Source organism: Stegodyphus dumicola, chromosome 3 (genome assembly GCF_044657685.1).
Source record: "Stegodyphus dumicola isolate Sdum_Otavi_A_Nest chromosome 3, ASM4465768v1".
Lineage (NCBI taxonomy): Eukaryota > Metazoa > Arthropoda > Arachnida > Araneae > Eresidae > Stegodyphus > Stegodyphus dumicola.
This window is the reverse complement of record NC_140770.1, coordinates 266,093,604-266,107,985: the sequence shown is the minus strand read 5'-3', so window position 1 is coordinate 266,107,985 and position 14,382 is coordinate 266,093,604. Positions and strand designations below refer to the sequence as shown.

Sequence of the window (14,382 nt, the reverse complement as noted above, 5' to 3'; positions counted from 1 at the left end):
AATTGAAACGTAAAACCATCATTAGCTAAATTATGCGGTCAAGCCTCTGTAGATTTCTGTATAATTTTTCTCTTTAATGGTGTAATTTTTTTTTGTATTGTAATTAATATAAATATATATAATAAAATACACCTGATGGGCTTTTTAATATTTTGAAATAAATTTTAGAATTTCGATAGGAATGATTTTGTTGATGTAATTAATTATTAATTGATATCAGTGTTCTTCCCTCCGACTGCTTGTACAAAGTGTGTGTGTGTGAGATTATGGCAAAATCTCGAGGGCTATAAGGGCATGGATGCCTTCGTGGAGGACTTTCTAAGGGAAACTGCCTCGTATACACGTTACACATGGAGGAAACCACGAAAACGACCATGCAGCCAGCCAGCCCATTCGAGGGATTCGAACCTCGGACAGAACTACCAGTGTTCAGCGACTTTACCGCTCGGCCGCTGGTGGGCCCTGCCTGTACAAAGATTTTTACTTTTATTTGCATAAATATGGTCATAGAAAATTGTAAAGATAGTTGTTTCTACTTCTGTTTAACTTTAAGATAAGATATGTAAAGAATTAAGTTTCGTAACTGTTATAGCTTTCTTTAAAATCGTAAAGGAATACTCACTTCCCGTCATTTACTTCGAAATAATTTCTTTCACATTCCCAAGTTTTAAGTTTGTAAACAAACTGCTTACTTATTTCACGCATCGCATGAATTTCCGTTGAAAATAGTTATTTTGTATAATTATTTGGTCTTGTTGAATTCAAGCAAATGCGCATGTATGAGATTATAACAGGTACTAATGTAAGTTGCCTAAAGTATTACAGAAGTGTTTTGCCTACTTTAGGATAATTAATTTACAAATCATTTTAAATTATCGTCTCAGTTGATGTAACATAGGAAACAAATACTGCGTATGCCATCGGTTTAGTATCATAAAGATTAGTCACGAATTTTTAAGGCGCTGGGTACGCCATCGAGGGTTTTTTGAGCAGCCTTCATGAAGTCCGGATGTGACGTCATGATTTAACCTTTCACAACTTTAAAATCTTGTTTACTACTAGAAGATTGTTGGTCAGCAGCGCCTATATGAAATGGTTCTGGACCTCTATTGTCAGATTAATCATACATCATGGAACACATGATTGGAGCGGACACAATGATTACATCTATGTCCTGTAATCAAGGGAGAACATTTTGTATAGATTCTAAATGTTTTGTATGATACTAGATTTATTGGGACGCTCTTTGTATAGCTGAGCGATGTAGGAATCTCCATTAGTAAAAGGAAATTGAGAATAATGTAATTGCGTTTTTTTTCTTTTAAGCCCCAAGGGCTATTCATTTCGTTTTGGCATTTTGCTTGGAATCACTATAAACGGCATATTACTTTTCAAACTGTTGCCACCAAATGTTAGATCGCTGCATTATATTTAAAGAAGTTTAATGAAGAATCTGTATAAATGTATGTATATTTCTCGCATTATGAAAAAACAACGGTACCTAGAGACATCAAATTTTGAACAACGTGATCTTCCACTGAATATGAGCATCTGAAAGCCCTAATTTGGAATTTTTTTGGTATCGATTTCATATTTTGTAACACTTAACAAACTCAATGGTTTCAAAGCGAGAATGGCAACACTGTACGGGGGAACAAAAAAATAATAAAAAAATTAAATAAATAAATAAAAAAATCTACAGTGCGCTAGACTGTGTATCGGAAATTATAAAGATATGTTCATTTTAAAATTATTTTGCGATATTATTGTTAAGTTGAATTTTATGCTTTAAGAACATGATATTTAATAAATAAAGGTAGCACACAAAACGTTAAAAAAAGTCCCTTTGGGCGTATTTTATATATATATAAATGAGGTGATCTTAAAAGTCCGCTTAATTACTTAGGAATAATAATAATATATTTTTCTTCTTAATTCATCTTTCACTTCGTTAATATATTTTTTTTTTCTTTTAGAAAGCTTTTTTGTGCATTTCATTGTAATCCGCTCGTGTTTGACGCATTTTGTTAGACATGGAAGATAAATCGAATGGACAGAATAAAGATGATCCTGTGTCAGCTTTAACCTCGGGAATCAACATGTTTCAAGTTACTTTGTTCTCGTGATCTAGCTCTAGCTGATCTTTGGCTTTTCTTGAAAATGTGGCTTTTGCATCTGAAGACAGAGGACTTAAACATCTTCAGCTATTCCAAAAACACTTGCATTACTGAGAAAACGTTATTTGGTGTGCGAGGGGTGGCTCACCTTTAATAATTATCCCCCGCCGTGCCTCTACAGATTTAAATAATTAGTTAAATCTCAAACTTGGGCCTTCTCGATTATTTTTTTTAACCAATATTATATTAAAATATGATTTATTATGTTTTAATTTTGTGCCCCTTTATTTTTTAGAGGAGCCTAATGCTTCAAACATTTCATCCTCACCATGTTAATGTTGAATTATTAACTTTTTAGAGGGGGGGGGATAATCAAGTATTTAAACTGTTTCTATAAAAATAAATGAGATTTCAATCATCAACTTCGGTCCGAAGTTCGAATCCCGCGAACGGGCTGGCTGCGTGGGTGTTTTCGTGGTTTTCCCCATGTGTAACGTGTATACGAGCCAGTTTCCCTTAAAAAGTCCTCCACGAAGGCATCCCTCCCTTAAGGCGGCAGATAGCCCTCGAGTGCTTTGCCGTAATCTAATAAATCAAAATCAAATCAATCATCAACATAATACATGTATGCCGTAGATTGAATTCTTTTAATTCTTTTGTAGAGCTAGACTTAGTTCGTTTACTCATTAAGAAGAGTATTTTTCGTCGGTGTTACTGGCTAAATCGAAGTTCTGAGGTGAAAGCTCAGAACCACTGCATGTTGGAAAGAGAGCTATTTAAGTCATGCATAATCAATGAGAAAACATGTAAAAGCATTTACGCTAAATGAGGATATATGTTAACGAAAATCACTATTCAGAAAGCAGTAAAATTCAAATGTATTTTCGACTGCTAGTTTTTGAACGACGATAGAAAAGTAACCATATCTTCTGTGTTTTTACCTTTCATTACGAGAAAAGTAAAAAAAAAAAAAAAAAAAAAAAAAAATCAATGAGCTTAGAACTGTAATATTTTTTGTATATTTTAAAATCCTTGATAATGGAGTTGTATATAATCTTTATTTGTTTATATTGAAATATATTTTTTAAAATTTCCTTTTAATATTCGTAATGGTTTAAAAATGGCGCTATTAAACCACCTATTTCTATTTTCTAAGCGGATAACAAGTTCTGTTGCGAAAATATGTTTGTGTTAACGGTAAGTGAACTTAGACATAATGGAGTTTTCTACGTCAACGAAGGAGAATGCTCGATAATCAAACAAAACATTTCGTGTAGTATTCATCTTATTTTTCATATTCGTGCCACCTGTTAATGTAGCTGTTTGCCAAACTCTTTATGTTACATGTATATATAATCGGACTGTTCTTTCAAATAAGTACTTCTGATGTTAAGTTATATTTTCCTCTATGAAATAACTCACTATTGACATTTAACACGATTAAATTCGGTATATAGCTACCCATAAGTAATTCGACCCCGCTCCCAAAGCTGGTCAAATGTCAACCAGTGCTTACATACGAACCTGGTCTTTGTCAAACCGTATGGAGAGAAGATTGATATAGATCATAGTTTTCCAATCCTGTTTTTTTTTTTTTTTTTTTTTTTTTTTGGGCTTGTTGCCCTTTTTAGTCCAAAGGGGCTTTGTTCCTGAAGGACTATTGTTTCCGTTTTGCGATTTTGCGTCGAATCACTATAAACGGCGTATGACGTTTCAAATTGTTGCCACCAAATGTTAAGAGTATTGCATTATATTTGAAGAAATTAAGTAATGAAGAATCTGCATAAATGTATGTATGTTTCTCGCATTGTGATAAAACAATGATACCTAGAGCAATCCAATTTTGAATGACGTAATCCTACTGCGAAAAGGGGCATTCCAAATTTGAAATTTGTTTTATTATCGATTTCACATTTTGTAAAACTTGTAACTGTATCAAAAATTCGTTGTTACGAATTTTTGATACAGTTACAAGTTTACGAATTGTTACGAATTTTTGATTAACACTCTGAGCCCGCCACCGAATTTGCTATCCTTTTCGTTCAGCCGGCGCGAGCGATCAAGTGGTTCAATGTCGCAGGGTGATCCGCGACTTCATCCACTTAGTGGAATTTATCTGTTGGTGAGCTTTGTCGGCTACCGACATACAAACCCTGCCAGTGCGTGACAAAGTTCGTGGTAGCGAATGTTAATACTTTCGGTCCCGAGGACCGACGCCAGCCAAGACGCCTACCAAACGAAAATTTCAGTGCCGGTTCCCAAGGACCGACGCCGGCCATACGGGAAGTTCGGCTTGGAAAACATTGCATTCATTGGGAATTCTAAACAGTTTGTATTCCAGTTTAGAACCATGATGGAAAACGACATAAGCTAATCCAACTCGATTATTAATTTTACTGCCATCTGTATAACACACATCAGGGAAATTATCATCAACAGAATTGTCATAAATGATAGTTTGAATGGGCAAACGATTGGCAGGACGAGGAAGATCTTCAAACAACACCTTGGTATCGAATATAAATTTGCTGATGGTATCTTTAAACTTTTTGTCATTTAAAACATGAAGGTCAATCGAAGGAAATCCTGAAATTGCGAAACAGGCTTCATGGCTAATTGTTCTGTAGCCACGCACAACTCTTAGTAAAATTCTTCTTTGAATTCTGCGAAGTATAGGGGAATTAATCTTCTTTTCTAAAGTTGTTCCCCACACTCTAGAAGCATAGCAAATAAAGGGGACAATACCCTGCTTATAAATCATATCAATAACATTAGATTTTAAAGCAAAAGTATTTCAAGAGACATGATTAAGTCCTCTAAGTATATTTTCACACTTATTGGATAGCTACATAATATGCTTTTTCCAACAAAACTTATGATCAAGATTAACGCCTAAATATTTAATTTCATTCACCGTTTCGAGTAAGGTATTATCCATAATCCCTGTGAAACGTAAGAACTTGCGAATTCTCAGACATAATTTTGAGCAACCTTCAGACACGAGAGCGCGAGGCGGAATGTCAATATGTATCTTCGTAGCTTATCAGAAGTTTCATTTAAAACGAATCTACCACACTGCACTTCTTTAATTTCGTAGAAACATTCCTGTCAATTTGCCTTATTTAAAATTTTTATAAGAGTACTATAATCATACTGGCGTTTCCATGCATTTCTCGAGGAACGGCTCGAATGTAGCCTGAATATCTAACTAGACTAATACCATAATAAAAGTCTGATCTTGGATGTTCTCATAGTTATTAAAAAGAAGCTTACTAAAATATTTTTTGTATTTTCTTTTATGATTATGCATACATTACCATTATTTCGGGAAATGTGAGGGGTACAAAAATATTCATCTGAGATAAAAATGAGGAGGAAAGCGTTCAGTAATAAAACAAAGTGCAACCGTTTAAAAAAGAAAAGAAAAGTAAAGAACCTGCTTCTCAAAGTACTTGCTTTGAGAATTTCGGTCTAGGAGATCTTGATTCCGTCTTATGTTTCCTGTGCAGTAAACAAAGAATTTACACAAAACAGGCTAACAGACGTAAAAGGTCGGCTGATGTGATTTGGTATGATCATATTTATAACGTTTGCATAATCGGAGGAGTTCTAAGGTGTTTATTTAAAAAATGTTTATGTAACTAGATTTCCTAAGTGCTTTCTTATTATCAATTTCCTCCTCAACGCCTTTTTTAGCCTAGGATCAGCAACACTTTCCGAGATCTCTTCAGCGCCCACCAGTGTGCGAAACCGCCTACGTTGAGGTACTATAATCTACTACACAATTAAATTTATTATTTAAGAATATTTTAAGAAGTATCCTTCCGTAATAATAATAATAGTAAGTAAAAACATGCATATTTTGAGAGATTGCGGGTTCGGTTCAAGACCAGCATAGTAAAAGGAAAGTCATTACAAAATAATCGTATGAATGTTTTGATTTCTAAAAGGCATGTTATATTTACAGCGTATATTATAGTTTAATTTACGGTCGCATACTGTAGTCTACTTTACAATGGAAATAATATAGTGTAGATCAGCGGTTCTCAACCTTTTGACTAACGCGTACCATCTAAACAAAAATTGAAAACCTTTATTTAGTACCACCACTACAAAGTACTACTACCACCACCACTCTTGAACAAAGCTCAGATCGCGTAAATTTACGAGTGTTAGAGAAAGAACTCAATCAGGATGTCGGAGTTTTATTTTTTGAATTTAATACTTAAAAATACATTGCTTCTTTGCGTACCACCGGTTGAGAACCCTGGTGTAGATAGTTTTTATTATGTTTTTAGCTTTTTTATCGTTTGCTGTTAGAATTGCGTATCTAATTTATTATAATACTTCTCCTTTGCGTTTACAACGTGGCTGTCTGACATTTAGTTTCTCTTGTTTTTGACATTCCATGTCTTTCCTTCTAAAGTTAATGGTTTCTAATTATAACTTTAAAGTAAGACTTGCGCTCTGCTTTTCATCTGAGTACAAGAATTAATAGTCTACATTTCAATTTAACATTAGCAAAAGATTTAGAAATATTGCGAGAATAAAGTCCGTGCAATCGATATAAGAAATTTACAAAATACTATAATATGTGTTTAAAAACTAATGAGAATACACGGGATCATAAGATTCATCGATAGTTTCGGCAGCAGAGAAACGTAAATAATTATCTACTGAGTGCAGTACTGAACACTTAGGACATCTTTAAAATCATTATTGGACCTAATTTTCAGTACAGTAATAATGGAAGAGTCTTGAAATAATGTGAAAATAATAAAATGTGACATGGAGTGAGTAAATTCATTTGGCAAAATGGTGCCTATCAAATGTCTGGATGGCCAAAGACCCTCGATTATCTCGCACAACAAGGGGCTATAGAACAAAGCAAAAGTAACAATTTTCACAATACCATGCTTGCCGGAATGAGAAATGTGAACGCGGAAGCTCAGTACGAAAAACATGGAAAACGAAAAATCGTTGTAAAAGGATATTAACAAGAAATAATGTTAGGTAGTTACAAAAATTATTCAAATGAACGGAAGTCAAATGCAAAACATATATCACAGTGACGGCGGAGTGATTGGCTTATGCTTTGGAAAATACTCATCGCATATTTTTATTTGTACGCGTACAAATAAAACGCGTTTTTCCATCCATGCGTTGTATTATGAAAACTGTCCCTTTTGCCATGTTCTATCATCCCTTAAAATTGTGACCATCTTGTTATAATCTGTAGGGAATTAGATGTGGTACCGTATGTTCAATTTGTCAAAAATGTAGTCTCATTTATGATAACATGTTTTTCCAATAACTGCTGTCGTTGAAAAATAAACATTTAAACAGAAAGGTGTTTCTTGATTGTTACACGTAGAGTTTGACAAGAGCTGTCATAATCATCAGTTTGCTGCATGATCATACATAATTCTTTTCTGCATGCTCTCTTCAGCCACTGTTCCTATACATATTTTAAAAGGTAATGTTATTCTCTCTTTTTCGTTAAATGATTGTGCAGATCGCTTAAATGGCGTATTTGTATTGTGTATAAATAAAAAATTGGATGACGTATACCCGTCATATGCGGGAAAGCGGAAAGTATGTTTTAATTAGTTATAAATGAAAAGAAAAATACTTCGTTTTGTGTTTGGTTGGCTTAATAATGATTTTTTTGCATATTTCTTCCACTGTTCGAATGATTTATAGCAAGGTTGGTAATTAAACATGCGTGAATTTTAAGATTTTTCTTAGAATTTGCAGAGATGGAAAAATTTTCATGAACCTTAAATAAATCCGCGAAAATGTTGTTTGTTCATATTATTTTCTAATTTTTATTGTAATTGTTATACTTCTAAAGTAATTTTAATTCTGCCTTTATTAGAATTTACTAGACAGTAATTCTATTTTGACATCCAAGCCAGAACTTTTGAGTTACTACATAAGTTTCTACATCGTGTTCCGGGCCCAGAGAAAGTTTTTAGATTTTTAGAATGCCAGAGGTCCGTTTCCTAAACAGCATGAAGTTACCGTCCGCTATTTTTAGCACTTGCTATCCTGTTAGCTTTAGTATTTTGATATCTTAAACACACTTTCTTAAATTTAGGTAATGTCGAAGTTAATTTTTTCCCCAAAATTTTTGAAAGTTTTACAAGAACGTAATAGAAAAGGAAATCTGCATAGCAGTTGATAGAAAAATGAAATACCGTGCATGGCAGTCTTGTTCTTATATAGCGGTGGTGATATTATCGTCAAAATTTTCACAGTTTAAAAGTTAAGTATCACATTAAAAATGTGTAATATAATGTTTTAGTTATGTATTATTTTTTAAACACTTCGAAGAAGTACTCGCCGTTTTCGGTAAGCGTGTTTCGTATTTTGGTTAAGAAAAAAGTAGTGCCGCTCGGGGGAGGGAAATATTTGTTTCCAGCCTCTGAGCACACGATCCAGTGAAATAATTGCTCAACAGCTGTGCAGTGAATGTCTTTGAACAATGAAATTTTTAAATTAAATTAAATATATCGTTTAAGTCTCCACGTAAGAATAATTTTTGATGAAATGCTATTATAACAAATACCGTAATACATATTAGCGAGTTTTGTTTTTCTTATTTTTGCTTCGATTATTGCTTTAAAATGTGATGGAAGAACGTTTTGATATATAACGGCTTTAAGTCATTTTTTTCCCTACAAAATCATGTGAATCAAAGCGCATTTTCTGAGCGCTGTTTTATAAAAAAATTATTCAAAATAAAAAAGACGAGCCTAATTAAAATTTAAGGCAGTTTCACAAATTTTACTGACAACTAAATTGCCTTGCATTAAAAAAAAAAAAAAAAAAAAAAAAAAAAAAAATGCTGTGCAATTTGGTTTTAAGTAAAATTTGAAACTTTTCTTTTCTCTCTCTTTTTAGCCCAAAGGACGTTAGCGCAGAAGGGCTATTAATTTCGTTTTCGCATATTCGCTAATTAATTTTGCGTCGAAAACTTTGTGTCCGTTTCACTTTTCAAATTGTTGCCACCCAATATTATCGCAATGTGTTATATTTAAAGAAATTAAATAATGAAGAATCTGCATGAATCTGCAAGAATGCATGTTTCTCGCATTGTGATAAAACAGCAGTATCTAGAGCCATTAAATTTTGAATAACGTAATCCGCCACCGAATATGGACATCTGGAAGCCCGAATTTATAATTTGTTTTATTATCGATTTCATATTTTGTAACACTTTAACGAGTTTTTGATTAACAAACTCAACGATTTCAAACCGAGCAATGTACGGGGGAAGGGAAAATATCTTCAGCGCGCCAGACTCTATATCGGAAATTCTAAAGATATGCAGATTTTAAAATTATTTTGTTATATTGCTGTTGAATTGAATTTTATGATTTTATGCTTGAAGTGCGAAGATTGTGATATTTAATAAAGGTAACACACAAAATGTTAAAAAAAAAAAAAAAAGTTTGGGCGTAATGTAAAATCTGACAGCTTTCAGATTTTTATAATTTTTTTAAGGAGTATTTTGGAATTGAATTAAAGTAATTCCGCCAGGCCTGGCGGATACAAACAATCTGGGAGGTATTGATAGGTAATAATTATTATCTTTTCCTTTATTCACAGTCTCGACTACTCAAACTCTGACGACACAGTTTAATGCAACCATCATTATTACTATTGATTCTTTTCAAAACCCTTAAGTGCGCTATCTATTTAAGCATGCAAACGTAAGTCAACTAGCTATTTTATGTTATTATGTTACATTTATTAATATGAAGGTGAGCGGGTTGTGTATTTTTCACATCATTCGTGCTTTTAATATAATTTTAAATATATTGGTTTGTCTGAAAAGTCATGACGCATTTTTTCTACGTCTTTCAAAAGGCCCTTTGGTAAAAGTTTACAAAGTGGGTGCCCCTTGTTTGTTTGGCAATTTTCTTTTGACGCCAAGATCGGCGCCAGTAAGGCACAATTTCAAAATGGCCGCTACACGAAACTAAAAAAATCTGATGTGTGCACCACATGACTTCCTTATACGGAATATTAAACTATACACATTTTTTCTTGCATTTCATTTAAACTTATTGGATTAAATTAAATCTACTTGGTCGATAGCGCATAAACCACAATAGAATAGATGCACTCTTTACAATTCACTATATTTGTTTACCATTAAATCTACTTCGTCGATAGCGCATAAACCACAATAGAATAAATGCACTTTTTAAAATTCCCTATATTTGTTTACCATAGCGAGACTCTGGCCCTAGGCTCACTTAACATTTCAATCATCAGAAGGCACAAAATTTATATCATCTTAAAAATTATCTAATCGTTGCCACGTGTTCTATTCAAATACTATAATACATCTAAAACGATGTATAAAAGAAATTAAGCAAAGAACAACAACAACAACAATTTTTTTTTTTTTTTTTTTTTTTTTTTATTCACTGACGATTTAGTATTTCTCATTCAATTAATTCAGTTTTCACTTCGCGACAAGGCAAAAGTACATAAAAACTCAAAATGTCTGTATTGAAAATTATGAAGTAAATCCTTAAACACTTATTTGCTCGAATAAATTCCAGAATGGATTAAGCGTGATTTAATTTGCAATAATAAAAGGAGGCGTTATCTTTGTTATTGCAAAGCTTACTTTCTCTAGATTGGCAACAAATCTACTATTCTGTTGTTACAAATGTAAACAAGCAATGGGCGACATGGCAAAAATTATTAGGCTTAGCGGCACTTAAACAACTTTTAAATTTATGATAATTTTCAAAATATTGCATACAGATTTACTAAAGGCATAAAAACCTTAACCGGAAGATAAGAACAGCATAGTTCAATCATTTTTAAAACAAAAAAATGCACAATTTACAAACATATAAGAATAACTTTTCAGGACAAACAGAAACTGAGATCACTGAGCCGGGTAACAGAGTGGATATATGTATACATATATTAAATGTTGTATGAACTTAAATCCATTTAGTGCGAATACAACCTATGGTGCGGCCGATTGCAACCAAAATACGAGGTGCACATCTACATGTTATAGCAGTCCTATATACAAAATTTCAACGTTCTGAGGCTATTCGTTTTTGAGTTATGCGAGATACATACGTAGGTACGCACAGACGCCTCGAAAAATTCTCTTTAGAACTCATTTAAAATTAGTTTTATGATTTTTTTGGGGGAAAAGAGTCCTTTATTCTGTCCTTACGAACAGATGTCAAGCAAAAACATCGTTAAATTGCATTCGATAGAGGTGAAAATAAATATTTGCGTTGAAATATGATGCCTGAAACTTTTCGCGATTACAATATTTCCTTTTTACTTCGTACAAGGAAGTAATAAGAAGTCAAAGAATGGCGCAAACTTGGTGACCATGTACACATCGATCTATTTTCACTTAAAAAACATCAGAGAATTGCACGAACTCGGCATTCCGCACTGCCTGAACTTTGTCGGTGTACACATCGATCTATTTTCACTTAAAAAAACCAAGAAGCTAAAACCAAGTTAAAACTATCCTTCGTAACTAGAAATGGGGTTCATCACCAAAATTGAACAAAATTTGTCGCAAAACGAAGGGCCACCCATTTCTACATTAGAGCCAGCCTGGTACTTTATGTATGTTTCTTAAAGAACAATGATTAGACTATAGTATATATATCCCGTTTTGCTAACTTTTAATGAGATTCCTAATTCCTCATTCACAACAGAACTTAACTTCATTAGCGAAAAGCCGAACAAAGTGCTGATTTACGAAACTGCTGAACTGAATGTTATGCTACGAAAGAAATTATGGAGAGAGCGAAACAAGTGAAGGTCTAAGGGCACATTATCAGGCGAGTGTGATACGCGTAGCAACACTTTTCGTTGAAACTCCAGTAATTTTTGCCAGTGATGAAACTTGTGTGTGGTATTGTTTCCAAGCTCTAACCAACGTGCCAACAAATCATTTCGGATGTATGTTTTCGCCAACTGGACAGTTTCATCGAATCCGTCTTCCAGAAACTTCCATAGCTTATTAATCGTATAGAAACTGCATTCAATCCCGATAACGCGCGACCACAGATAATTTTGATCACCTGACAAAAATCACTATTGTTTGGATGAAAAGCGTTGCCTCGCGTGTCATAGTCGCCTAGTCTTGTGCCCTTAGAGTTTTAACTAATTTCGCTCTCTTCAAAATTTGTTTCGGGATATAACATTCAATTCAGATGAAGTCATAAATCAGCACATTGTTCAGCTTTTCGCTGATAAAGCTAGGTTCTTTCGTGAATGAGGAATTAACGAAGCTCATTAAAACAGTTATCGAACGAAACGGGCGACACACTATTGACTGTTCATTGCTCTTTGTATAAATAGAGCACATTTTAAGAGCATAAAAAATGCATAATAATTTTATATACAACCCAGTATATGTAATTCGGTATGATAGGGGAAGTTTTATATGGTGGTTCGAAAATATTCAAAATTCTTCCGCCTGTAAACTGATGACAATTGCATCTTTCCACCATTTCCACTTCCGAAAGGTTTTAGAGGAATGCTTTTTATTTATTTATTTTATTTTTTAAATGGAAACCTTATGTTATGAAAGGAATATGTTGGGGAAATATAGAATTTTTACTAAACTGCTCATCTTTCTCGTTTGCAGATTGCTTGCAGCCGTCGACGATGCGTTGCTTAGCAACGCAAAGTTTTTCCTCTCCTCCAATTCTTTTTCCTGAATGAAATCATTCCGTTACTAAGTGGGCAGCGTTTTGTCGTCATCATTTTATCCGCACTTTTTTTATCTTTTTTTAGAGAGAGGTCTAATATGACGAGCGGCAAAGGTTGCGCATACCTCTTCTCTCTCACACATTTTTTTTATGCTGTTCGTTTCTGTTAAACATAGAAAATGCTATGGTTCGCAAAACAAATATTTATTACTGAGATATGCAGAGTAATACGCAGAGTTACATGCAAGCAGAATAATACTAAGTACAAGCAATAGCACAGATAAAATAAGTACAGGCAGAATAACAGAATAATACTAAGCAGGCAGAATAACAGGATAATACTAAGCAAGCAGAATAACAGAATACTAAGCAGCGATAAGCGGTTACAGAGGTCATATATATAACTTTACAACAGATCATAGTTTAACAAATCATAAACAAGACACAATAACTAACCAATCAAAAGGAACATACAGAATGAGATTTAAGTTTCAGAATAACTCGGACCTGGCTGAAAGCTAATGAATGTTTCGGACTTGACAGAAAGCTATACTTCCTTTTAACCAGTAAGAATGCGATTACAAATATCTCAACACTCCCCCTTATTCGCACATTATACAAAACATAAAAGAATTACACAATTTTTAAACAGCTCAAAGATAACAGTTCATAGAATTTTGTTTTGGACAAAGCCTTAGTTAACATATCTGCAATTTGTAAACCTGATTGTACATATTCAATTCTAATATTATTTTCCTTAACAATCTTACGAGTGAACTTTAATTTTATATCTATATGTTTCAACCTACCTGAAAAGTTTTCATTAACAATACTTTTGATACATGACTGGTTATCCTCAAAAATATAAACATTTTTAACATTAGAAATTTCATTTACTACATTTTTTTATCCATAAAACATCTTGAATACCTTTACATAAAGCAATTATTTCAGCTTCTGTTGATGAAAGTGCAATACACTTTTGCTTGTTACAGCACCACATAATAGGACAGTTTGAAAACATTACAAAATAACCAGTAATTGATTTCCTAGGCTAAATCGCATAATAGGCTGCATCAGTCGATGCTGTGTTTACTTCTCTTATGCTTGGACACGCCTTTTTATGACGTAATATTGGTTACGCCTCTTCTTCAAAACAAGTTATAAGTATGCTATAGCTTCGTATTTAAAGAAAACTTATATTATATTTTAACTGAGTTGAAATAGTAGGTTTATAATGTTCTGTGCGAGATTTTTTAAATTGTAAATCTACTTTTGTGTGTTGTGTGGTATTGTCAGCATTTAACGCAACGAATTATCTCTCACAAATGTATTATTAAGATACCAAACGATTGAAAACGATCATTAGCAAACGATTGAAAATATTGAATGCATGAATTAAAAATTATAACCGTAACTTCTGAAAATACAGAAAAGAATTCTTTTGCTTAAAGAATGTTTTGATTATTCATGAGTGTGTTTAATTCGGTGCTTACTGCAGAATGGATGAGTATTTGAATCTGGATTTCTTTTATCAGTTGGAG

General features: G+C 33.2%; 1 protein-coding gene across 2 annotated transcripts in view; it reads left to right on the top strand.

The window, feature by feature from the left end:
• numb (NUMB endocytic adaptor protein) overlaps positions 1 to 14,382 on the top strand; it is a 153,190-nt gene that overhangs the window by 18,149 nt on the left and 120,659 nt on the right. The gene's annotated exons all lie outside the window — the stretch shown is intronic.